This window comes from Schistocerca cancellata, chromosome 2, assembly GCF_023864275.1.
Source record: "Schistocerca cancellata isolate TAMUIC-IGC-003103 chromosome 2, iqSchCanc2.1, whole genome shotgun sequence".
NCBI classification, from domain to species: domain Eukaryota; kingdom Metazoa; phylum Arthropoda; class Insecta; order Orthoptera; family Acrididae; genus Schistocerca; species Schistocerca cancellata.
Genome location: NC_064627.1, coordinates 1,099,757,693 through 1,099,778,659, shown reverse-complemented (window position 1 = coordinate 1,099,778,659; position 20,967 = coordinate 1,099,757,693). Strand labels below are relative to the sequence as shown.

The 20,967-nt window shown below is 53.4% G+C and overlaps 48 non-coding genes across 48 annotated transcripts; 42 read left to right on the top strand and 6 right to left on the bottom strand.

Moving 5' to 3' along the window:
• The first annotated feature begins 579 nt into the window (after nucleotides 1–579).
• Trnav-cac (transfer RNA valine (anticodon CAC)) lies at nucleotides 580–652 on the top strand. Its single transcript has one exon. It is a non-coding gene; the product is annotated as a tRNA-Val (tRNA).
• A 158-nt stretch (nucleotides 653–810) lies between these two features.
• Nucleotides 811–883, top strand: Trnav-aac (transfer RNA valine (anticodon AAC)). The gene has a single exon. It is a non-coding gene; the product is annotated as a tRNA-Val (tRNA).
• Nucleotides 884–1,551: 668 nt separating this feature from the next.
• On the top strand, nucleotides 1,552–1,624 carry Trnav-cac (transfer RNA valine (anticodon CAC)). The gene has a single exon. It is a non-coding gene; the product is annotated as a tRNA-Val (tRNA).
• Nucleotides 1,625–1,782: 158 nt separating this feature from the next.
• On the top strand, nucleotides 1,783–1,855 carry Trnav-aac (transfer RNA valine (anticodon AAC)). Its single transcript has one exon. It is a non-coding gene; the product is annotated as a tRNA-Val (tRNA).
• A 194-nt stretch (nucleotides 1,856–2,049) lies between these two features.
• Nucleotides 2,050–2,121, bottom strand: Trnap-agg (transfer RNA proline (anticodon AGG)). Its single transcript has one exon. It is a non-coding gene; the product is annotated as a tRNA-Pro (tRNA).
• A 402-nt stretch (nucleotides 2,122–2,523) lies between these two features.
• Nucleotides 2,524–2,596, top strand: Trnav-cac (transfer RNA valine (anticodon CAC)). Its single transcript has one exon. It is a non-coding gene; the product is annotated as a tRNA-Val (tRNA).
• Nucleotides 2,597–2,754: 158 nt separating this feature from the next.
• Trnav-aac (transfer RNA valine (anticodon AAC)) lies at nucleotides 2,755–2,827 on the top strand. The gene has a single exon. It is a non-coding gene; the product is annotated as a tRNA-Val (tRNA).
• A 668-nt stretch (nucleotides 2,828–3,495) lies between these two features.
• Nucleotides 3,496–3,568, top strand: Trnav-cac (transfer RNA valine (anticodon CAC)). The gene has a single exon. It is a non-coding gene; the product is annotated as a tRNA-Val (tRNA).
• Nucleotides 3,569–3,726: 158 nt separating this feature from the next.
• Trnav-aac (transfer RNA valine (anticodon AAC)) lies at nucleotides 3,727–3,799 on the top strand. Its single transcript has one exon. It is a non-coding gene; the product is annotated as a tRNA-Val (tRNA).
• A 668-nt stretch (nucleotides 3,800–4,467) lies between these two features.
• On the top strand, nucleotides 4,468–4,540 carry Trnav-cac (transfer RNA valine (anticodon CAC)). Its single transcript has one exon. It is a non-coding gene; the product is annotated as a tRNA-Val (tRNA).
• A 158-nt stretch (nucleotides 4,541–4,698) lies between these two features.
• Nucleotides 4,699–4,771, top strand: Trnav-aac (transfer RNA valine (anticodon AAC)). The gene has a single exon. It is a non-coding gene; the product is annotated as a tRNA-Val (tRNA).
• Nucleotides 4,772–5,439: 668 nt separating this feature from the next.
• Nucleotides 5,440–5,512, top strand: Trnav-cac (transfer RNA valine (anticodon CAC)). The gene has a single exon. It is a non-coding gene; the product is annotated as a tRNA-Val (tRNA).
• Nucleotides 5,513–5,670: 158 nt separating this feature from the next.
• On the top strand, nucleotides 5,671–5,743 carry Trnav-aac (transfer RNA valine (anticodon AAC)). The gene has a single exon. It is a non-coding gene; the product is annotated as a tRNA-Val (tRNA).
• Nucleotides 5,744–6,411: 668 nt separating this feature from the next.
• Trnav-cac (transfer RNA valine (anticodon CAC)) lies at nucleotides 6,412–6,484 on the top strand. Its single transcript has one exon. It is a non-coding gene; the product is annotated as a tRNA-Val (tRNA).
• A 158-nt stretch (nucleotides 6,485–6,642) lies between these two features.
• Nucleotides 6,643–6,715, top strand: Trnav-aac (transfer RNA valine (anticodon AAC)). The gene has a single exon. It is a non-coding gene; the product is annotated as a tRNA-Val (tRNA).
• A 668-nt stretch (nucleotides 6,716–7,383) lies between these two features.
• Nucleotides 7,384–7,456, top strand: Trnav-cac (transfer RNA valine (anticodon CAC)). Its single transcript has one exon. It is a non-coding gene; the product is annotated as a tRNA-Val (tRNA).
• Nucleotides 7,457–7,614: 158 nt separating this feature from the next.
• On the top strand, nucleotides 7,615–7,687 carry Trnav-aac (transfer RNA valine (anticodon AAC)). The gene has a single exon. It is a non-coding gene; the product is annotated as a tRNA-Val (tRNA).
• A 668-nt stretch (nucleotides 7,688–8,355) lies between these two features.
• Trnav-cac (transfer RNA valine (anticodon CAC)) lies at nucleotides 8,356–8,428 on the top strand. The gene has a single exon. It is a non-coding gene; the product is annotated as a tRNA-Val (tRNA).
• Nucleotides 8,429–8,586: 158 nt separating this feature from the next.
• Nucleotides 8,587–8,659, top strand: Trnav-aac (transfer RNA valine (anticodon AAC)). The gene has a single exon. It is a non-coding gene; the product is annotated as a tRNA-Val (tRNA).
• A 668-nt stretch (nucleotides 8,660–9,327) lies between these two features.
• On the top strand, nucleotides 9,328–9,400 carry Trnav-cac (transfer RNA valine (anticodon CAC)). Its single transcript has one exon. It is a non-coding gene; the product is annotated as a tRNA-Val (tRNA).
• A 158-nt stretch (nucleotides 9,401–9,558) lies between these two features.
• On the top strand, nucleotides 9,559–9,631 carry Trnav-aac (transfer RNA valine (anticodon AAC)). Its single transcript has one exon. It is a non-coding gene; the product is annotated as a tRNA-Val (tRNA).
• A 194-nt stretch (nucleotides 9,632–9,825) lies between these two features.
• Nucleotides 9,826–9,897, bottom strand: Trnap-agg (transfer RNA proline (anticodon AGG)). Its single transcript has one exon. It is a non-coding gene; the product is annotated as a tRNA-Pro (tRNA).
• A 402-nt stretch (nucleotides 9,898–10,299) lies between these two features.
• Nucleotides 10,300–10,372, top strand: Trnav-cac (transfer RNA valine (anticodon CAC)). Its single transcript has one exon. It is a non-coding gene; the product is annotated as a tRNA-Val (tRNA).
• A 158-nt stretch (nucleotides 10,373–10,530) lies between these two features.
• Trnav-aac (transfer RNA valine (anticodon AAC)) lies at nucleotides 10,531–10,603 on the top strand. The gene has a single exon. It is a non-coding gene; the product is annotated as a tRNA-Val (tRNA).
• Nucleotides 10,604–11,271: 668 nt separating this feature from the next.
• Nucleotides 11,272–11,344, top strand: Trnav-cac (transfer RNA valine (anticodon CAC)). Its single transcript has one exon. It is a non-coding gene; the product is annotated as a tRNA-Val (tRNA).
• Nucleotides 11,345–11,502: 158 nt separating this feature from the next.
• Trnav-aac (transfer RNA valine (anticodon AAC)) lies at nucleotides 11,503–11,575 on the top strand. Its single transcript has one exon. It is a non-coding gene; the product is annotated as a tRNA-Val (tRNA).
• A 668-nt stretch (nucleotides 11,576–12,243) lies between these two features.
• Nucleotides 12,244–12,316, top strand: Trnav-cac (transfer RNA valine (anticodon CAC)). The gene has a single exon. It is a non-coding gene; the product is annotated as a tRNA-Val (tRNA).
• A 158-nt stretch (nucleotides 12,317–12,474) lies between these two features.
• Nucleotides 12,475–12,547, top strand: Trnav-aac (transfer RNA valine (anticodon AAC)). The gene has a single exon. It is a non-coding gene; the product is annotated as a tRNA-Val (tRNA).
• A 668-nt stretch (nucleotides 12,548–13,215) lies between these two features.
• Nucleotides 13,216–13,288, top strand: Trnav-cac (transfer RNA valine (anticodon CAC)). Its single transcript has one exon. It is a non-coding gene; the product is annotated as a tRNA-Val (tRNA).
• A 158-nt stretch (nucleotides 13,289–13,446) lies between these two features.
• On the top strand, nucleotides 13,447–13,519 carry Trnav-aac (transfer RNA valine (anticodon AAC)). The gene has a single exon. It is a non-coding gene; the product is annotated as a tRNA-Val (tRNA).
• Nucleotides 13,520–14,187: 668 nt separating this feature from the next.
• On the top strand, nucleotides 14,188–14,260 carry Trnav-cac (transfer RNA valine (anticodon CAC)). Its single transcript has one exon. It is a non-coding gene; the product is annotated as a tRNA-Val (tRNA).
• Nucleotides 14,261–14,418: 158 nt separating this feature from the next.
• On the top strand, nucleotides 14,419–14,491 carry Trnav-aac (transfer RNA valine (anticodon AAC)). Its single transcript has one exon. It is a non-coding gene; the product is annotated as a tRNA-Val (tRNA).
• Nucleotides 14,492–15,159: 668 nt separating this feature from the next.
• Nucleotides 15,160–15,232, top strand: Trnav-cac (transfer RNA valine (anticodon CAC)). The gene has a single exon. It is a non-coding gene; the product is annotated as a tRNA-Val (tRNA).
• A 158-nt stretch (nucleotides 15,233–15,390) lies between these two features.
• On the top strand, nucleotides 15,391–15,463 carry Trnav-aac (transfer RNA valine (anticodon AAC)). Its single transcript has one exon. It is a non-coding gene; the product is annotated as a tRNA-Val (tRNA).
• Nucleotides 15,464–15,657: 194 nt separating this feature from the next.
• Trnap-agg (transfer RNA proline (anticodon AGG)) lies at nucleotides 15,658–15,729 on the bottom strand. Its single transcript has one exon. It is a non-coding gene; the product is annotated as a tRNA-Pro (tRNA).
• A 402-nt stretch (nucleotides 15,730–16,131) lies between these two features.
• On the top strand, nucleotides 16,132–16,204 carry Trnav-cac (transfer RNA valine (anticodon CAC)). Its single transcript has one exon. It is a non-coding gene; the product is annotated as a tRNA-Val (tRNA).
• Nucleotides 16,205–16,362: 158 nt separating this feature from the next.
• On the top strand, nucleotides 16,363–16,435 carry Trnav-aac (transfer RNA valine (anticodon AAC)). The gene has a single exon. It is a non-coding gene; the product is annotated as a tRNA-Val (tRNA).
• Nucleotides 16,436–16,629: 194 nt separating this feature from the next.
• Trnap-agg (transfer RNA proline (anticodon AGG)) lies at nucleotides 16,630–16,701 on the bottom strand. Its single transcript has one exon. It is a non-coding gene; the product is annotated as a tRNA-Pro (tRNA).
• A 402-nt stretch (nucleotides 16,702–17,103) lies between these two features.
• Trnav-cac (transfer RNA valine (anticodon CAC)) lies at nucleotides 17,104–17,176 on the top strand. The gene has a single exon. It is a non-coding gene; the product is annotated as a tRNA-Val (tRNA).
• Nucleotides 17,177–17,334: 158 nt separating this feature from the next.
• Trnav-aac (transfer RNA valine (anticodon AAC)) lies at nucleotides 17,335–17,407 on the top strand. Its single transcript has one exon. It is a non-coding gene; the product is annotated as a tRNA-Val (tRNA).
• Nucleotides 17,408–17,601: 194 nt separating this feature from the next.
• Trnap-agg (transfer RNA proline (anticodon AGG)) lies at nucleotides 17,602–17,673 on the bottom strand. The gene has a single exon. It is a non-coding gene; the product is annotated as a tRNA-Pro (tRNA).
• Nucleotides 17,674–18,074: 401 nt separating this feature from the next.
• Nucleotides 18,075–18,147, top strand: Trnav-cac (transfer RNA valine (anticodon CAC)). The gene has a single exon. It is a non-coding gene; the product is annotated as a tRNA-Val (tRNA).
• Nucleotides 18,148–18,305: 158 nt separating this feature from the next.
• Nucleotides 18,306–18,378, top strand: Trnav-aac (transfer RNA valine (anticodon AAC)). Its single transcript has one exon. It is a non-coding gene; the product is annotated as a tRNA-Val (tRNA).
• A 975-nt stretch (nucleotides 18,379–19,353) lies between these two features.
• On the top strand, nucleotides 19,354–19,426 carry Trnav-cac (transfer RNA valine (anticodon CAC)). The gene has a single exon. It is a non-coding gene; the product is annotated as a tRNA-Val (tRNA).
• Nucleotides 19,427–19,584: 158 nt separating this feature from the next.
• Trnav-aac (transfer RNA valine (anticodon AAC)) lies at nucleotides 19,585–19,657 on the top strand. The gene has a single exon. It is a non-coding gene; the product is annotated as a tRNA-Val (tRNA).
• A 194-nt stretch (nucleotides 19,658–19,851) lies between these two features.
• Nucleotides 19,852–19,923, bottom strand: Trnat-agu (transfer RNA threonine (anticodon AGU)). Its single transcript has one exon. It is a non-coding gene; the product is annotated as a tRNA-Thr (tRNA).
• A 402-nt stretch (nucleotides 19,924–20,325) lies between these two features.
• Trnav-cac (transfer RNA valine (anticodon CAC)) lies at nucleotides 20,326–20,398 on the top strand. Its single transcript has one exon. It is a non-coding gene; the product is annotated as a tRNA-Val (tRNA).
• A 158-nt stretch (nucleotides 20,399–20,556) lies between these two features.
• Nucleotides 20,557–20,629, top strand: Trnav-aac (transfer RNA valine (anticodon AAC)). Its single transcript has one exon. It is a non-coding gene; the product is annotated as a tRNA-Val (tRNA).
• The last annotated feature ends 338 nt before the right edge of the window (nucleotides 20,630–20,967 follow it).

Genomic DNA, 20,967 nt, shown 5'->3' with positions numbered 1-20,967 from the left:
AGAGTGTCAATTGCTCACATCAAATAAGAAATTCATTTGATATTGGCGGCGAGCTTTTTGCGCTGACTCAGCCACTGACGTGCGATCAGTTTGCACAAAACGCTAGGGCTCGACCGGTATTTGAACCCGGGACCTCCTGCACCCTAAGCAGGAATCATACCCCTAGACCAACGAGCCCTGTCACACGTCGCATGCCAGTTACTCCAGTCCCTCGATGTCTTCCAGGGTGCTCTGGAAGTCTCGTGTAGGCTGGCGGGATGGAGGCGGCGCGAATTCCCGCGGTCGGCGGCCTTCCTGGGCTATTGGTACCTTCATGTAGAGCTGCCGCTGGGCGCGCACTGCCTGCTGCTAAGGAGGTGATTGTTTTTGCTGATGTGACTTGCAATAACGACTGCGCGAAACGCCGCTATCTCGTTAGGGGTGCTACGGCAGACACCCTCTCGGGCACCCCGAAGACTTCTTGAGCCCTCGGCTGCGATGGGTTTCAGGCTGTCAAAAGAACTATGGTGTGTGCATGCGCGGACGAGAGAAAGGCTGAGGCGTATGCGAGTGCACAAGGAGGGACTGAGCGTGTCCGTCGTTTCCGTAGTGTAGCGGTTATCACGTCTGCTTCACACGCGGAAGGTCCCCGGTTCGATCCCGGGCGGGAACAGTATTTTCCTGCCTATGTCGTATTGTACTCCAGTGAGCCTCGTCGTGTGTGGATCTGCTGCATGTCCCTTCGTTTTGCAAGTACCACATTTATTGAATTTTTTAGTTACGATGGCAACATCACTACAAGTTGTCTATGAAGTAAGGTGCAAATAAGCAGTTTCCGTGGTGTAGCGGTTATCACGTCTGCCTAACATGCAGAAGGTCCCCGGTTCGATCCCGGGCGGAAACACTTTTTCATCACTTTAAGCGAGACTTACTAACATGCATCTGCTACCATCTGTACCCGAAACCTTCGTAACTGCCTTCACGCGTCGGACCAGAGTGTCAATTGCTCACATCAAATAAGAAATTCATTTGATATTGGCGGCGAGCTTTTTGCGCTGACTCAGCCACTGACGTGCGATCAGTTTGCACAAAACGCTAGGGCTCGACCGGTATTTGAACCCGGGACCTCCTGCACCCTAAGCAGGAATCATACCCCTAGACCAACGAGCCCTGTGACACGTCGCATGCCAGTTACTCCAGTCCCTCGATGTCTTCCAGGGTGCTCTGGAAGTCTCGTGTAGGCTGGCGGGATGGAGGCGGCGCGAATTCCCGCGGTCGGCGGCCTTCCTGGGCTATTGGTACCTTCATGTAGAGCTGCCGCTGGGCGCGCACTGCCTGCTGCTAAGGAGGTGATTGTTTTTGCTGATGTGACTTGCAATAACGACTGCGCGAAACGCCGCTATCTCGTTAGGGGTGCTACGGCAGACACCCTCTCGGGCACCCCGAAGACTTCTTGAGCCCTCGGCTGCGATGGGTTTCAGGCTGTCAAAAGAACTATGGTGTGTGCATGCGCGGACGAGAGAAAGGCTGAGGCGTATGCGAGTGCACAAGGAGGGACTGAGCGTGTCCGTCGTTTCCGTAGTGTAGCGGTTATCACGTCTGCTTCACACGCGGAAGGTCCCCGGTTCGATCCCGGGCGGGAACAGTATTTTCCTGCCTATGTCGTATTGTACTCCAGTGAGCCTCGTCGTGTGTGGATCTGCTGCATGTCCCTTCGTTTTGCAAGTACCACATTTATTGAATTTTTTAGTTACGATGGCAACATCACTACAAGTTGTCTATGAAGTAAGGTGCACATAAGCAGTTTCCGTGGTGTAGCGGTTATCACGTCTGCCTAACACGCAGAAGGTCCCCGGTTCGATCCCGGGCGGAAACACTTTTTCATCACTTTAAGCGAGACTTACTAACATGCATCTGCTACCATCTGTACCCGAAACCTTCGTAACTGCCTTCACGCGTCGGACCAGAGTGTCAATTGCTCACATCAAATAAGAAATTCATTTGATATTGGCGGCGAGCTTTTTGCGCTGACTCAGCCACTGACGTCCGATCAGTTTCCACAAAACGCTAGGGCTCTTCCGGGATTTGAACCCGGGACCTCCTGCACCCTAAGCAGGAATCATACCCCTAGACCAACGAGCCCTGTGACACGTTGCATGCCAGTTACTCCAGTCCCTCGATGTCTTCCAGGGTGCTCTGGAAGTCTCGTGTTGGCTGGCGGGATGGAGGCGGCGCTAATTCCCGCGGTCGGCGGCCTTCCTGGGCTATTGGTACCTTCATGTAGAGCTGCCGCTGGGCGCGCACTGCCTGCTGCTAAGGAGGTGATTGTTTTTGCTGATGTGACTTGCAATAACGACTGCGCGAAACGCCGCTATCTCGTTAGGGGTGCTACGGCAGACACCCTCTCGGGCACCCCGAAGACTTCTTGAGCCCTCGGCTGCGATGGGTTTCAGGCTGTCAAAAGAACTATGGTGTGTGCATGCGCGGACGAGAGAAAGGCTGAGGCGTATGCGAGTGCACAAGGAGGGACTGAGCGTGTCCGTCGTTTCCGTAGTGTAGCGGTTATCACGTCTGCTTCACACGCGGAAGGTCCCCGGTTCGATCCCGGGCGGGAACAGTATTTTCCTGCCTATGTCGTATTGTACTCCAGTGAGCCTCGTCGTGTGTGGATCTGCTGCATGTCCCTTCGTTTTGCAAGTACCACATTTATTGAATTTTTTAGTTACGATGGCAACATCACTACAAGTTGTCTATGAAGTAAGGTGCAAATAAGCAGTTTCCGTGGTGTAGCGGTTATCACGTCTGCCTAACATGCAGAAGGTCCCCGGTTCGATCCCGGGCGGAAACACTTTTTCATCACTTTAAGCGAGACTTACTAACATGCATCTGCTACCATCTGTACCCGAAACCTTCGTAACTGCCTTCACGCGTCGGACCAGAGTGTCAATTGCTCACATCAAATAAGAAATTCATTTGATATTGGCGGCGAGCTTTTTGCGCTGACTCAGCCACTGACGTGCGATCAGTTTGCACAAAACGCTAGGGCTCGACCGGTATTTGAACCCGGGACCTCCTGCACCCTAAGCAGGAATCATACCCCTAGACCAACGAGCCCTGTCACACGTCGCATGCCAGTTACTCCAGTCCCTCGATGTCTTCCAGGGTGCTCTGGAAGTCTCGTGTAGGCTGGCGGGATGGAGGCGGCGCGAATTCCCGCGGTCGGCGGCCTTCCTGGGCTATTGGTACCTTCATGTAGAGCTGCCGCTGGGCGCGCACTGCCTGCTGCTAAGGAGGTGATTGTTTTTGCTGATGTGACTTGCAATAACGACTGCGCGAAACGCCGCTATCTCGTTAGGGGTGCTACGGCAGACACCCTCTCGGGCACCCCGAAGACTTCTTGAGCCCTCGGCTGCGATGGGTTTCAGGCTGTCAAAAGAACTATGGTGTGTGCATGCGCGGACGAGAGAAAGGCTGAGGCGTATGCGAGTGCACAAGGAGGGACTGAGCGTGTCCGTCGTTTCCGTAGTGTAGCGGTTATCACGTCTGCTTCACACGCGGAAGGTCCCCGGTTCGATCCCGGGCGGGAACAGTATTTTCCTGCCTATGTCGTATTGTACTCCAGTGAGCCTCGTCGTGTGTGGATCTGCTGCATGTCCCTTCGTTTTGCAAGTACCACATTTATTGAATTTTTTAGTTACGATGGCAACATCACTACAAGTTGTCTATGAAGTAAGGTGCAAATAAGCAGTTTCCGTGGTGTAGCGGTTATCACGTCTGCCTAACATGCAGAAGGTCCCCGGTTCGATCCCGGGCGGAAACACTTTTTCATCACTTTAAGCGAGACTTACTAACATGCATCTGCTACCATCTGTACCCGAAACCTTCGTAACTGCCTTCACGCGTCGGACCAGAGTGTCAATTGCTCACATCAAATAAGAAATTCATTTGATATTGGCGGCGAGCTTTTTGCGCTGACTCAGCCACTGACGTGCGATCAGTTTGCACAAAACGCTAGGGCTCGACCGGTATTTGAACCCGGGACCTCCTGCACCCTAAGCAGGAATCATACCCCTAGACCAACGAGCCCTGTGACACGTCGCATGCCAGTTACTCCAGTCCCTCGATGTCTTCCAGGGTGCTCTGGAAGTCTCGTGTAGGCTGGCGGGATGGAGGCGGCGCGAATTCCCGCGGTCGGCGGCCTTCCTGGGCTATTGGTACCTTCATGTAGAGTTGCCGCTGGGCGCGCACTGCCTGCTGCTAAGGAGGTGATTGTTTTTGCTGATGTGACTTGCAATAACGACTGCGCGAAACGCCGCTATCTCGTTAGGGGTGCTACGGCAGACACCCTCTCGGGCACCCCGAAGACTTCTTGAGCCCTCGGCTGCGATGGGTTTCAGGCTGTCAAAAGAACTATGGTGTGTGCATGCGCGGACGAGAGAAAGGCTGAGGCGTATGCGAGTGCACAAGGAGGGACTGAGCGTGTCCGTCGTTTCCGTAGTGTAGCGGTTATCACGTCTGCTTCACACGCGGAAGGTCCCCGGTTCGATCCCGGGCGGGAACAGTATTTTCCTGCCTATGTCGTATTGTACTCCAGTGAGCCTCGTCGTGTGTGCATCTGCTGCATGTCCCTTCGTTTTGCAAGTACCACATTTATTGAATTTTTTAGTTACGATGGCAACATCACTACAAGTTGTCTATGAAGTAAGGTGCAAATAAGCAGTTTCCGTGGTGTAGCGGTTATCACGTCTGCCTAACATGCAGAAGGTCCCCGGTTCGATCCCGGGCGGAAACACTTTTTCATCACTTTAAGCGAGACTTACTAACATGCATCTGCTACCATCTGTACCCGAAACCTTCGTAACTGCCTTCACGCGTCGGACCAGAGTGTCAATTGCTCACATCAAATAAGAAATTCATTTGATATTGGCGGCGAGCTTTTTGCGCTGACTCAGCCACTGACGTGCGATCAGTTTGCACAAAACGCTAGGGCTCGACCGGTATTTGAACCCGGGACCTCCTGCACCCTAAGCAGGAATCATACCCCTAGACCAACGAGCCCTGTCACACGTCGCATGCCAGTTACTCCAGTCCCTCGATGTCTTCCAGGGTGCTCTGGAAGTCTCGTGTAGGCTGGCGGGATGGAGGCGGCGCGAATTCCCGCGGTCGGCGGCCTTCCTGGGCTATTGGTACCTTCATGTAGAGCTGCCGCTGGGCGCGCACTGCCTGCTGCTAAGGAGGTGATTGTTTTTGCTGATGTGACTTGCAATAACGACTGCGCGAAACGCCGCTATCTCGTTAGGGGTGCTACGGCAGACACCCTCTCGGGCACCCCGAAGACTTCTTGAGCCCTCGGCTGCGATGGGTTTCAGGCTGTCAAAAGAACTATGGTGTGTGCATGCGCGGACGAGAGAAAGGCTGAGGCGTATGCGAGTGCACAAGGAGGGACTGAGCGTGTCCGTCGTTTCCGTAGTGTAGCGGTTATCACGTCTGCTTCACACGCGGAAGGTCCCCGGTTCGATCCCGGGCGGGAACAGTATTTTCCTGCCTATGTCGTATTGTACTCCAGTGAGCCTCGTCGTGTGTGGATCTGCTGCATGTCCCTTCGTTTTGCAAGTACCACATTTATTGAATTTTTTAGTTACGATGGCAACATCACTACAAGTTGTCTATGAAGTAAGGTGCAAATAAGCAGTTTCCGTGGTGTAGCGGTTATCACGTCTGCCTAACATGCAGAAGGTCCCCGGTTCGATCCCGGGCGGAAACACTTTTTCATCACTTTAAGCGAGACTTACTAACATGCATCTGCTACCATCTGTACCCGAAACCTTCGTAACTGCCTTCACGCGTCGGACCAGAGTGTCAATTGCTCACATCAAATAAGAAATTCATTTGATATTGGCGGCGAGCTTTTTGCGCTGACTCAGCCACTGACGTGCGATCAGTTTGCACAAAACGCTAGGGCTCGACCGGTATTTGAACCCGGGACCTCCTGCACCCTAAGCAGGAATCATACCCCTAGACCAACGAGCCCTGTGACACGTCGCATGCCAGTTACTCCAGTCCCTCGATGTCTTCCAGGGTGCTCTGGAAGTCTCGTGTAGGCTGGCGGGATGGAGGCGGCGCGAATTCCCGCGGTCGGCGGCCTTCCTGGGCTATTGGTACCTTCATGTAGAGCTGCCGCTGGGCGCGCACTGCCTGCTGCTAAGGAGGTGATTGTTTTTGCTGATGTGACTTGCAATAACGACTGCGCGAAACGCCGCTATCTCGTTAGGGGTGCTACGGCAGACACCCTCTCGGGCACCCCGAAGACTTCTTGAGCCCTCGGCTGCGATGGGTTTCAGGCTGTCAAAAGAACTATGGTGTGTGCATGCGCGGACGAGAGAAAGGCTGAGGCGTATGCGAGTGCACAAGGAGGGACTGAGCGTGTCCGTCGTTTCCGTAGTGTAGCGGTTATCACGTCTGCTTCACACGCGGAAGGTCCCCGGTTCGATCCCGGGCGGGAACAGTATTTTCCTGCCTATGTCGTATTGTACTCCAGTGAGCCTCGTCGTGTGTGGATCTGCTGCATGTCCCTTCGTTTTGCAAGTACCACATTTATTGAATTTTTTAGTTACGATGGCAACATCACTACAAGTTGTCTATGAAGTAAGGTGCAAATAAGCAGTTTCCGTGGTGTAGCGGTTATCACGTCTGCCTAACATGCAGAAGGTCCCCGGTTCGATCCCGGGCGGAAACACTTTTTCATCACTTTAAGCGAGACTTACTAACATGCATCTGCTACCATCTGTACCCGAAACCTTCGTAACTGCCTTCACGCGTCGGACCAGAGTGTCAATTGCTCACATCAAATAAGAAATTCATTTGATATTGGCGGCGAGCTTTTTGCGCTGACTCAGCCACTGACGTGCGATCAGTTTGCACAAAACGCTAGGGCTCGACCGGTATTTGAACCCGGGACCTCCTGCACCCTAAGCAGGAATCATACCCCTAGACCAACGAGCCCTGTGACACGTCGCATGCCAGTTACTCCAGTCCCTCGATGTCTTCCAGGGTGCTCTGGAAGTCTCGTGTAGGCTGGCGGGATGGAGGCGGCGCGAATTCCCGCGGTCGGCGGCCTTCCTGGGCTATTGGTACCTTCATGTAGAGCTGCCGCTGGGCGCGCACTGCCTGCTGCTAAGGAGGTGATTGTTTTTGCTGATGTGACTTGCAATAACGACTGCGCGAAACGCCGCTATCTCGTTAGGGGTGCTACGGCAGACACCCTCTCGGGCACCCCGAAGACTTCTTGAGCCCTCGGCTGCGATGGGTTTCAGGCTGTCAAAAGAACTATGGTGTGTGCATGCGCGGACGAGAGAAAGGCTGAGGCGTATGCGAGTGCACAAGGAGGGACTGAGCGTGTCCGTCGTTTCCGTAGTGTAGCGGTTATCACGTCTGCTTCACACGCGGAAGGTCCCCGGTTCGATCCCGGGCGGGAACAGTATTTTCCTGCCTATGTCGTATTGTACTCCAGTGAGCCTCGTCGTGTGTGCATCTGCTGCATGTCCCTTCGTTTTGCAAGTACCACATTTATTGAATTTTTTAGTTACGATGGCAACATCACTACAAGTTGTCTATGAAGTAAGGTGCAAATAAGCAGTTTCCGTGGTGTAGCGGTTATCACGTCTGCCTAACATGCAGAAGGTCCCCGGTTCGATCCCGGGCGGAAACACTTTTTCATCACTTTAAGCGAGACTTACTAACATGCATCTGCTACCATCTGTACCCGAAACCTTCGTAACTGCCTTCACGCGTCGGACCAGAGTGTCAATTGCTCACATCAAATAAGAAATTCATTTGATATTGGCGGCGAGCTTTTTGCGCTGACTCAGCCACTGACGTGCGATCAGTTTGCACAAAACGCTAGGGCTCGACCGGTATTTGAACCCGGGACCTCCTGCACCCTAAGCAGGAATCATACCCCTAGACCAACGAGCCCTGTCACACGTCGCATGCCAGTTACTCCAGTCCCTCGATGTCTTCCAGGGTGCTCTGGAAGTCTCGTGTAGGCTGGCGGGATGGAGGCGGCGCGAATTCCCGCGGTCGGCGGCCTTCCTGGGCTATTGGTACCTTCATGTAGAGCTGCCGCTGGGCGCGCACTGCCTGCTGCTAAGGAGGTGATTGTTTTTGCTGATGTGACTTGCAATAACGACTGCGCGAAACGCCGCTATCTCGTTAGGGGTGCTACGGCAGACACCCTCTCGGGCACCCCGAAGACTTCTTGAGCCCTCGGCTGCGATGGGTTTCAGGCTGTCAAAAGAACTATGGTGTGTGCATGCGCGGACGAGAGAAAGGCTGAGGCGTATGCGAGTGCACAAGGAGGGACTGAGCGTGTCCGTCGTTTCCGTAGTGTAGCGGTTATCACGTCTGCTTCACACGCGGAAGGTCCCCGGTTCGATCCCGGGCGGGAACAGTATTTTCCTGCCTATGTCGTATTGTACTCCAGTGAGCCTCGTCGTGTGTGGATCTGCTGCATGTCCCTTCGTTTTGCAAGTACCACATTTATTGAATTTTTTAGTTACGATGGCAACATCACTACAAGTTGTCTATGAAGTAAGGTGCAAATAAGCAGTTTCCGTGGTGTAGCGGTTATCACGTCTGCCTAACATGCAGAAGGTCCCCGGTTCGATCCCGGGCGGAAACACTTTTTCATCACTTTAAGCGAGACTTACTAACATGCATCTGCTACCATCTGTACCCGAAACCTTCGTAACTGCCTTCACGCGTCGGACCAGAGTGTCAATTGCTCACATCAAATAAGAAATTCATTTGATATTGGCGGCGAGCTTTTTGCGCTGACTCAGCCACTGACGTGCGATCAGTTTGCACAAAACGCTAGGGCTCGACCGGTATTTGAACCCGGGACCTCCTGCACCCTAAGCAGGAATCATACCCCTAGACCAACGAGCCCTGTGACACGTCGCATGCCAGTTACTCCAGTCCCTCGATGTCTTCCAGGGTGCTCTGGAAGTCTCGTGTAGGCTGGCGGGATGGAGGCGGCGCGAATTCCCGCGGTCGGCGGCCTTCCTGGGCTATTGGTACCTTCATGTAGAGCTGCCGCTGGGCGCGCACTGCCTGCTGCTAAGGAGGTGATTGTTTTTGCTGATGTGACTTGCAATAACGACTGCGCGAAACGCCGCTATCTCGTTAGGGGTGCTACGGCAGACACCCTCTCGGGCACCCCGAAGACTTCTTGAGCCCTCGGCTGCGATGGGTTTCAGGCTGTCAAAAGAACTATGGTGTGTGCATGCGCGGACGAGAGAAAGGCTGAGGCGTATTCGAGTGCACAAGGATGGACTGAGCGTGTCCGTCGTTTCCGTAGTGTAGCGGTTATCACGTCTGCTTCACACGCAGAAGGTCCCGGGTTCGATCCCGGGCGGGAACAGTATTTTCCTGCCTATGTCGTATTGTACTCCAGTGAGCCTCGTCGTGTGTGGATCTGCTGCATGTCCCTTCGTTTTGCAAGTACCACATTTATTGAATTTTTTAGTTACGATGGCAACATCACTACAAGTTGTCTATGAAGTAAGGTGCACATAAGCAGTTTCCGTGGTGTAGCGGTTATCACGTCTGCCTAACACGCAGAAGGTCCCCGGTTCGATCCCGGGCGGAAACACTTTTTCATCACTTTAAGCGAGACTTACTAACATGCATCTGCTACCACCTGTACCCGAAACCTTCGTAACTGCCTTCACGCGTCGGACCAGAGTGTCAATTGCTCACATCAAATAAGAAATTCATTTGATATTGGCGGCGAGCTTTTTGCGCTGACTCAGCCACTGACGTGCGATCAGTTTCCACAAAACGCTAGGGCTCTTCCGGGATTTGAACCCGGGACCTCCTGCACCCTAAGCAGGAATCATACCCCTAGACCAACGAGCCCTGTGACACGTTGCATGCCAGTTACTCCAGTCCCTCGATGTCTTCCAGGGTGCTCTGGAAGTCTCGTGTTGGCTGGCGGGATGGAGGCGGCGCTAATTCCCGCGGTCGGCGGCCTTCCTGGGCTATTGGTACCTTCATGTAGAGCTGCCGCTGGGCGCGCACTGCCTGCTGCTAAGGAGGTGATTGTTTTTGCTGATGTGACTTGCAATAACGACTGCGCGAAACGCCGCTATCTCGTTAGGGGTGCTACGGCAGACACCCTCTCGGGCACCCCGAAGACTTCTTGAGCCCTCGGCTGCGATGGGTTTCAGGCTGTCAAAAGAACTATGGTGTGTGCATGCGCGGACGAGAGAAAGGCTGAGGCGTATGCGAGTGCACAAGGAGGGACTGAGCGTGTCCGTCGTTTCCGTAGTGTAGCGGTTATCACGTCTGCTTCACACGCGGAAGGTCCCCGGTTCGATCCCGGGCGGGAACAGTATTTTCCTGCCTATGTCGTATTGTACTCCAGTGAGCCTCGTCGTGTGTGGATCTGCTGCATGTCCCTTCGTTTTGCAAGTACCACATTTATTGAATTTTTTAGTTACGATGGCAACATCACTACAAGTTGTCTATGAAGTAAGGTGCAAATAAGCAGTTTCCGTGGTGTAGCGGTTATCACGTCTGCCTAACATGCAGAAGGTCCCCGGTTCGATCCCGGGCGGAAACACTTTTTCATCACTTTAAGCGAGACTTACTAACATGCATCTGCTACCATCTGTACCCGAAACCTTCGTAACTGCCTTCACGCGTCGGACCAGAGTGTCAATTGCTCACATCAAATAAGAAATTCATTTGATATTGGCGGCGAGCTTTTTGCGCTGACTCAGCCACTGACGTGCGATCAGTTTGCACAAAACGCTAGGGCTCGACCGGTATTTGAACCCGGGACCTCCTGCACCCTAAGCAGGAATCATACCCCTAGACCAACGAGCCCTGTGACACGTCGCATGCCAGTTACTCCAGTCCCTCGATGTCTTCCAGGGTGGTCTGGAAGTCTCGTGTAGGCTGGCGGGATGGAGGCGGCGCGAATTCCCGCGGTCGGCGGCCTTCCTGGGCTATTGGTACCTTCATGTAGAGCTGCCGCTGGGCGCGCACTGCCTGCTGCTAAGGAGGTGATTGTTTTTGCTGATGTGACTTGCAATAACGACTGCGCGAAACGCCGCTATCTCGTTAGGGGTGCTACGGCAGACACCCTCTCGGGCACCCCGAAGACTTCTTGAGCCCTCGGCTGCGATGGGTTTCAGGCTGTCAAAAGAACTATGGTGTGTGCATGCGCGGACGAGAGAAAGGCTGAGGCGTATGCGAGTGCACAAGGAGGGACTGAGCGTGTCCGTCGTTTCCGTAGTGTAGCGGTTATCACGTCTGCTTCACACGCGGAAGGTCCCCGGTTCGATCCCGGGCGGGAACAGTATTTTCCTGCCTATGTCGTATTGTACTCCAGTGAGCCTCGTCGTGTGTGGATCTGCTGCATGTCCCTTCGTTTTGCAAGTACCACATTTATTGAATTTTTTAGTTACGATGGCAACATCACTACAAGTTGTCTATGAAGTAAGGTGCAAATAAGCAGTTTCCGTGGTGTAGCGGTTATCACGTCTGCCTAACATGCAGAAGGTCCCCGGTTCGATCCCGGGCGGAAACACTTTTTCATCACTTTAAGCGAGACTTACTAACATGCATCTGCTACCATCTGTACCCGAAACCTTCGTAACTGCCTTCACGCGTCGGACCAGAGTGTCAATTGCTCACATCAAATAAGAAATTCATTTGATATTGGCGGCGAGCTTTTTGCGCTGACTCAGCCACTGACGTGCGATCAGTTTGCACAAAACGCTAGGGCTCGACCGGTATTTGAACCCGGGACCTCCTGCACCCTAAGCAGGAATCATACCCCTAGACCAACGAGCCCTGTGACACGTCGCATGCCAGTTACTCCAGTCCCTCGATGTCTTCCAGGGTGCTCTGGAAGTCTCGTGTAGGCTGGCGGGATGGAGGCGGCGCGAATTCCCGCGGTCGGCGGCCTTCCTGGGCTATTGGTACCTTCATGTAGAGCTGCCGCTGGGCGCGCACTGCCTGCTGCTAAGGAGGTGATTGTTTTTGCTGATGTGACTTGCAATAACGACTACGCGAAACGCCGCTATCTCGTTAGGGGTGCTACGGCAGACACCCTCTCGGGCACCCCGAAGACTTCTTGAGCCCTCGGCTGCGATGGGTTTCAGGCTGTCAAAAGAACTATGGTGTGTGCATGCGCGGACGAGAGAAAGGCTGAGGCGTATTCGAGTGCACAAGGATGGACTGAGCGTGTCCGTCGTTTCCGTAGTGTAGCAGTTATCACGTCTGCTTCACACGCAGAAGGTCCCCGGTTCGATCCCGGGCGGGAACAGTATTTTCCTGCCTATGTCGTATTGTACTCCAGTGAGCCTCGTCGTGTGTGGATCTGCTGCATGTCCCTTCGTTTTGCAAGTACCACATTTATTGAATTTTTTAGTTACGATGGCAACATCACTACAAGTTGTCTATGAAGTAAGGTGCACATAAGCAGTTTCCGTGGTGTAGCGGTTATCACGTCTGCCTAACACGCAGAAGGTCCCCGGTTCGATCCCGGGCGGAAACACTTTTTCATCACTTTAAGCGAGACTTACTAACATGCATCTGCTACCATCTGTACCCGAAACCTTCGTAACTGCCTTCACGCGTCGGACCAGAGTGTCAATTGCTCACATCAAATAAGAAATTCATTTGATATTGGCGGCGAGCTTTTTGCGCTGACTCAGCCACTGACGTGCGAACAGTTTGCACAAAACGCTAGGGCTCGACCGGTATTTGAACCCGGGACCTCCTGCACCCTAAGCAGGAATCATACCCCTAGACCAACGAGCCCTGTGACACGTCGCATGCCAGTTACTCCAGTCCCTCGATGTCTTCCAGGGTGCTCTGGAAGTCTCGTGTAGGCTGGCGGGATGGAGGCGGCGCGAATTCCCGCGGTCGGCGGCCTTCCTGGGCTATTGGTACCTTCATGTAGAGCTGCCGCTGGGCGCGCACTGCCTGCTGCTAAGGAGGTGATTGTTTTTGCTGATGTGACTTGCAATAACGACTGCGCGAAACGCCGCTATCTCGTTAGGGGTGCTACGGCAGACACCCTCTCGGGCACCCCGAAGACTTCTTGAGCCCTCGGCTGCGATGGGTTTCAGGCTGTCAAAAGAACTATGGTGTGTGCATGCGCGGACGAGAGAAAGGCTGAGGCGTATGCGAGTGCACAAGGAGGGACTGAGCGTGTCCGTCGTTTCCGTAGTGTAGCGGTTATCACGTCTGCTTCACACGCGGAAGGTCCCCGGTTCGATCCCGGGCGGGAACAGTATTTTCCTGCCTATGTCGTATTGTACTCCAGTGAGCCTCGTCGTGTGTGGATCTGCTGCATGTCCCTTCGTTTTGCAAGTACCACATTTATTGAATTTTTTAGTTACGATGGCAACATCACTACAAGTTGTCTATGAAGTAAGGTGCAAATAAGCAGTTTCCGTGGTGTAGCGGTTATCACGTCTGCCTAACATGCAGAAGGTCCCCGGTTCGATCCCGGGCGGAAACACTTTTTCATCACTTTAAGCGAGACTTACTAACATGCATCTGCTACCATCTGTACCCGAAACCTTCGTAACTGCCTTCACGCGTCGGACCAGAGTGTCAATTGCTCACATCAAATAAGAAATTCATTTGATATTGGCGGCGAGCTTTTTGCGCTGACTCAGCCACTGACGTGCGATCAGTTTGCACAAAACGCTAGGGCTCGACCGGTATTTGAACCCGGGACCTCCTGCACCCTAAGCAGGAATCATACCCCTAGACCAACGAGCCCTGTGACACGTCGCATGCCAGTTACTCCAGTCCCTCGATGTCTTCCAGGGTGGTCTGGAAGTCTCGTGTAGGCTGGCGGGATGGAGGCGGCGCGAATTCCCGCGGTCGGCGGCCTTCCTGGGCTATTGGTACCTTCATGTAGAGCTGCCGCTGGGCGCGCACTGCCTGCTGCTAAGGAGGTGATTGTTTTTGCTGATGTGACTTGCAATAACGACTGCGCGAAACGCCGCTATCTCGTTAGGGGTGCTACGGCAGACACCCTCTCGGGCACCCCGAAGACTTCTTGAGCCCTCGGCTGCGATGGGTTTCAGGCTGTCAAAAGAACTATGGTGTGTGCATGCGCGGACGAGAGAAAGGCTGAGGCGTATGCGAGTGCACAAGGAGGGACTGAGCGTGTCCGTCGTTTCCGTAGTGTAGCGGTTATCACGTCTGCTTCACACGCGGAAGGTCCCCGGTTCGATCCCGGGCGGGAACAGTATTTTCCTGCCTATGTCGTATTGTACTCCAGTGAGCCTCGTCGTGTGTGGATCTGCTGCATGTCCCTTCGTTTTGCAAGTACCACATTTATTGAATTTTTTAGTTACGATGGCAACATCACTACAAGTTGTCTATGAAGTAAGGTGCAAATAAGCAGTTTCCGTGGTGTAGCGGTTATCACGTCTGCCTAACATGCAGAAGGTCCCCGGTTCGATCCCGGGCGGAAACACTTTTTCATCACTTTAAGCGAGACTTACTAACATGCATCTGCTACCATCTGTACCCGAAACCTTCGTAACTGCCTTCACGCGTCGGACCAGAGTGTCAATTGCTCACATCAAATAAGAAATTCATTTGATATTGGCGGCGAGCTTTTTGCGCTGACTCAGCCACTGACGTGCGATCAGTTTGCACAAAACGCTAGGGCTCGACCGGTATTTGAACCCGGGACCTCCTGCACCCTAAGCAGGAATCATACCCCTAGACCAACGAGCCCTGTGACACGTCGCATGCCAGTTACTCCAGTCCCTCGATGTCTTCCAGGGTGCTCTGGAAGTCTCGTGTAGGCTGGCGGGATGGAGGCGGCGCGAATTCCCGCGGTCGGCGGCCTTCCTGGGCTATTGGTACCTTCATGTAGAGCTGCCGCTGGGCGCGCACTGCCTGCTGCTAAGGAGGTGATTGTTTTTGCTGATGTGACTTGCAATAACGACTGCGCGAAACGCCGCTATCTCGTTAGGGGTGCTACGGCAGACACCCTCTCGAGAACCCCGAAGACTTCTTGAGCCCTCGGCTGCGATGGGTTCCAGGCTGACAAAAGAACTGTCGTGTGTGCATTCGCGGACGAGAGAAAGGCTGAGGCAAGTTCGAGTGAACAAGGATGGACTCCTCGGCTCCGTCGTTTCCGTAGTGTAGCGGTTATCACGTCTGCTTCACACGCAGAAGGTCCCCGATTCGATCCCGGGCGGGAACAGTATTTTCCTGCCTATGTCGTATTGTACTCCAGTGAGCCTCGTCGTGTGTGGATCTGCTGCATGTCCCTTCGTTTTGCAAGTACCACATTTATTGAATTTTTTAGTTACGATGGCAACATCACTACAAGTTGTCTATGAAGTAAGGTGCACATAAGCAGTTTCCGTGGTGTAGCGGTTATCACGTCTGCCTAACACGCAGAAGGTCCCCGGTTCGATCCCGGGCGGAAACACTTTTTCATCACTTTAAGCGAGACTTACTAACATGCATCTGCTACCATCTGTACCCGAAACCTTCGTAACTGCCTTCACGCGTCGGACCAGAGTGTCAATTGCTCACATCAAATAAGAAATTCATTTGATATTGGCGGCGAGCTTTTTGCGCTGACTCAGCCACTGACGTGCGATCAGTTTGCACAAAACGTTAGGGCTCGTCCGGGATTTGAACCCGGGACCTCCTGCACCCTAAGCAGGAATCATACCCCTAGACCAACGAGCCCTGTGACACGTCGCTTGCCAGTTACTCCAGTCCCTCGATGTCTTCCAGGGTGCTCTGGAAGTCTCGTGTAGGCTGGCGGGATGGAGGCGGCGCGAATTCCCGCGGTCGGCGGCCTTCCTGGGCTATTGGTACCTTCATGTAGAGCTGCCGCTGGGCGCGCACTGCCTGCTGCTAAGGAGGTGATTGTTTTTGCTGATGTGACTTGCAATAACGACTGCGCGAAACGCCGCTATCTCGTTAGGGGTGCTACGGCAGACACCCTCTCGGGCACCCCGAAGACTTCTTGAGCCCTCGGCTGCGATGGGTTTCAGGCTGTCAAAAGAACTATGGTGTGTGCATGCGCGGACGAGAGAAAGGCTGAGGCGTATTCGAGTGCACAAGGATGGACTGAGCGTGTCCGTCGTTTCCGTAGTGTAGCGGTTATCACGTCTGCTTCACACGCAGAAGGTCCCCGATTCGATCCCGGGCGGGAACAGTATTTTCCTGCCTATGTCGTATTGTACTCCAGTGAGCCTCGTCGTGTGTGGATCTGCTGCATGTCCCTTCGTTTTGCAAGTACCACATTTATTGAATTTTTTAGTTACGATGGCAACATCACTACAAGTTGTCTATGAAGTAAGGTGCACATAAGCAGTTTCCGTGGTGTAGCGGTTATCACGTCTGCCTAACACGCAGAAGGTCCCCGGTTCGATCCCGGGCGGAAACACTTTTTCATCACTTTAAGCGAGACTTACTAACATGCATCTGCTACCATCTGTACCCGAAACCTTCGTAACTGCCTTCACGCGTCGGACCAGAGTGTCAATTGCTCACATCAAATAAGAAATTCATTTGATATTGGCGGCGAGCTTTTTGCGCTGACTCAGCCACTGACGTGCGATCAGTTTGCACAAAACGCTAGGGCTCGTCCGGGATTTGAACCCGGGACCTCCTGCACCCTAAGCAGGAATCATACCCCTAGACCAACGAGCCCTGTGACACGTCGCTTGCCAGTTACTCCAGTCCCTCGATGTCTTCCAGGGTGCTCTGGAAGTCTCGTGTAGGCTGGCGGGATGGAGGCGGCGCGAATTCCCGCGGTCGGCGGCCTTCCTGGGCTATTGGTACCTTCATGTAGAGCTGCCGCTGGGCGCGCACTGCCTGCTGCTAAGGAGGTGATTGTTTTTGCTGATGTGACTTGCAATAACGACTGCGCGAAACGCCGCTATCTCGTTAGGGGTGCTACGGCAGACACCCTCTCGGGCACCCCGAAGACTTCTTGAGCCCTCGGCTGCGATGGGTTTCAGGCTGTCAAAAGAACTATGGTGTGTGCATGCGCGGACGAGAGAAAGGCTGAGGCGTATTCGAGTGCACAAGGATGGACTGAGCGTGTCCGTCGTTTCCGTAGTGTAGCGGTTATCACGTCTGCTTCACACGCAGAAGGTCCCCGATTCGATCCCGGGCGGGAACAGTATTTTCCTGCCTATGTCGTATTGTACTCCAGTGAGCCTCGTCGTGTGTGGATCTGCTGCATGTCCCTTCGTTTTGCAAGTACCACATTTATTGAATTTTTTAGTTACGATGGCAACATCACTACAAGTTGTCTATGAAGTAAGGTGCACATAAGCAGTTTCCGTGGTGTAGCGGTTATCACGTCTGCCTAACACGCAGAAGGTCCCCGGTTCGATCCCGGGCGGAAACACTTTTTCATCACTTTAAGCGAGACTTACTAACATGCATCTGCTACCATCTGTACCCGAAACCTTCGTAACTGCCTTCACGCGTCGGACCAGAGTGTCAATTGCTCACATCAAATAAGAAATTCATTTGATATTGGCGGCGAGCTTTTTGCGCTGACTCAGCCACTGACGTGCGATCAGTTTGCACAAAACGCTAGGGCTCGTCCGGGATTTGAACCCGGGACCTCCTGCACCCTAAGCAGGAATCATACCCCTAGACCAACGAGCCCTGTGACACGTCGCTTGCCAGTTACTCCAGTCCCTCGATGTCTTCCAGGGTGCTCTGGAAGTCTCGTGTAGGCTGGCGGGATGGAGGCGGCGCGAATTCCCGCGGTCGGCGGCCTTCCTGGGCTATTGGTACCTTCATGTAGAGCTGCCGCTGGGCGCGCACTGCCTGCTGCTAAGGAGGTGATTGTTTTTGCTGATGTGACTTGCAATAACGACTGCGCGAAACGCCGCTATCTCGTTAGGGGTGCTACGGCAGACACCCTCTCGAGAACCCCGAAGACTTCTTGAGCCCTCGGCTGCGATGGGTTCCAGGCTGACAAAAGTACTGCTGTGCGTGCATTCGCGGACGACAGAAGGCTGAGGCAAGTTCGAGTGAACAAGGATGGACTCCTCGGCTCCGTCGTTTCCGTAGTGTAGCGGTTATCACGTCTGCTTCACACGCAGAAGGGCCCCGGTTCGATCCCGGGCGGGAACAGCATTTTCCTGCCTATGTCGTATTGTACTCCAGTGAGCCTCGTCGTGTGTGCATCTGCTGCATGTCCCTTCGTTTTGCAAGTACCACATTTATTGAATTTTTTAGTTACGATGGCAACATCACTACAAGTTGTTTGTCAAGTAAGGTCTACTCAAGCAGTTTCCGTGGTGTAGCGGTTATCACGTCTGCCTAACACGCAGAAGGTCCCCGGTTCGATCCCGGGCGGAAACACTTTTTCATCACTTTAAGCAAGACTTACTAACATGCATCTGCTACCATCTGTACCCGAAACCTTCGTAATTGCCTTCATGCGTCGGACCAGACTGTCAATTGCTCACATCAAATAAGAAATTCATTTGATATTGGCGGCGAGCTTTTTGCGCTGACTCAGCCACTGACGTGCGATCAGTTTGCACAAAACGCTAGGGCTCGTCCGAGATTTGAACGCGGGACCTCCTGCACCCTAAGCAGGAATCATACCCCTTTTTTTTTTTTTTTTTTTTTTTTTTTTTGCATTTTGTTCGTAATTGATCGTTGTGTTTGGTCGTTGCGGACGTCGCAAGACATCCTGTTAAAGTTCGGTGGTTGATCCTTACACTCAGTTTTTTTATTACAGAGGCCAACCGGCTCTCTGACCGAACACGCTGAGCTACCGTGCCGGCACTCCTAGACCAACGTGCCCTGTGGCACGTCGAATGCCAGTTATTCCAGTCCCTCGATGTCTTCCAGGGTGCTCTGGAAGTCTCGTTTAGGCTGGCGGGATGGGGCGGCGCGAATTCCCGCGGTCGGCGGCCTTCCTGGGCTATTGGTACCTTCATGTAGAGCTGCCTCCAGTCCCTCGATGTCTTCCAGGGTGCTCTGGAAGTCTCGTTTAGGCTGGCGGGATGGGGGCGGCGCGAATTCCCGCGGTCGGCGGTCTTCCTGGGCTATTGGTACCTTCATGTAGAGCTGCCCCTAGGCTCGCACTGCCTGCTGCTGAGAAAGTGATTGCTTTTGCTGATATGACTTGCAATAACGACTGCGCGAAACGCCGCTATCTCGTTAGGGGTGCTACGGCAGACACCCTCTCGAGAACCCCGAAGACTTCTTGAGCCCTCGGCTGCGATGGGTTCCAGGCTGACAAAAGAACTGTCGTGTGTGCATTCGCGGACGAGAGAAAGGCTGAGGCAAGTTCGAGTGAACAAGGATGGACTCCTCGGCTCCGTCGTTTCCGTAGTGTAGCGGTTATCACGTTTGCTTCACACGCAGAAGGTCCCCGGTTCGATCCCGGGTGGGAACAGTATTTTCCTGCCTATGTCGTATTGTACTCCAGTGAGCCTCGTCGTGTGTGGATCTGCTGCATGTCCCTTCGTTTTGCAAGTACCACATTTATTGAATTTTTTAGTTACGATGGCAACATAACTACAAGTTGTCTGTCAAGTAAGGTGCACTCAAGCAGTTTCCGTGGTGTAGCGGTTATCGCGTCTGCCTAACACGCAGAAGGTCCCCGGTTCGATCCCGGGCGGAAACACTTTTTCATCACTTTAAGCAAGACTTACTAACATGCATCTGCTACCATCTGTACCCGAAACCTTCGTAATTGGCTTCATGCGTCGGACCAGAGTGTCAATTGCTCACATCAAATAAGAAATTCATTTGATATTAGCGGCGAGATTTTTGCGCTGACTCAGCCACTGACGTGCGATCAGTTTGCACAAAACGCTAGGGCTCGTCCGGGATTTGAACCCGGGACCTCCTGCACACTAAGCAGGAATCATACCCCTAGACCAACGAGCCCTGTGGCACGTCGAATGCCAGTTATTCCAGTCCCTCGATGTCTTCCAGGGTGCTCTGGAAGTCTCGTTTAGGCTGGCGGGATGGGGGCGGCGCGAATTCCCGCGGTCGGCGGCCTTCCTGGGCTATTGGTACCTTCATGTAGAGCTGTCCCTGAGCTCGCACTGCCTGCTGCTGAGAAAGTGATTGCTTTTGCTGATATGAGTTGCAATAACGACTGCGCGAAACGCCGCTATCTCGTTAGGGGTGCTACGGCAGACACCCTCTCGAGAACCCCGAAGACTTCTTGAGCCCTCGGCTGCGATGGGTTCCAGGCTGACAAAAGAACTGTCGTGCGTGCATTCGCGGACGAGAGAAAGGCTGAGGCAAGTTCGAGTGAACAAGGATGGACTCCTCGGCTCCGTCGTTTCCGTAGTGTAGCGGTTATCACGTCTGCTTCACACGCAGAAGGGCCCCGGTTCGATCCCGGGCGGGAACAGCATTTTTCTGCCTATGTCGTATTGTACTCCAGTGAGCCTCGTCGTGTGTGCATCTGCTGCATGTCCCTTCGTTTTGCAAGTACCACATTTATTGAATTTTTTAGTTACGATGGCAACATGACTACAAGTTGTCTGTGAAGTAAGGTTCACTCAAGCAGTTTCCGTGGTGTAGCGGTTATCACGTCTGCCTAACACGCAGAAGGTCTCCGGTTCGATCCCGGGCGGAAGCACTTTTTCATCACTTTAAGCAAGACTTACTAACATGCATCTGCTACCATCTGTACCCGAAACCTTCGTATTTGCCTTCATGCGTCGGACCAGACTGTCAATTGCTCACATCAAATAAGAAATTCATTTGATATTGGCGGCGAGCTTTTTGCGCTGACTCAGCCACTGACGTGCGATCAGTTTGCACAAAACGCTAGGGCTCGTCCGAGATTTGAACGCGGGACCCCTGCACCCTAAGCAGGAATCATACCCCTAGACCAACGAGCCCTGTGGCACGTCGAATGCCAGTTATTCCAGTCCCTCGATGTCTTCCAGGGTGCTCTGGAAGTCTCGTTTAGGC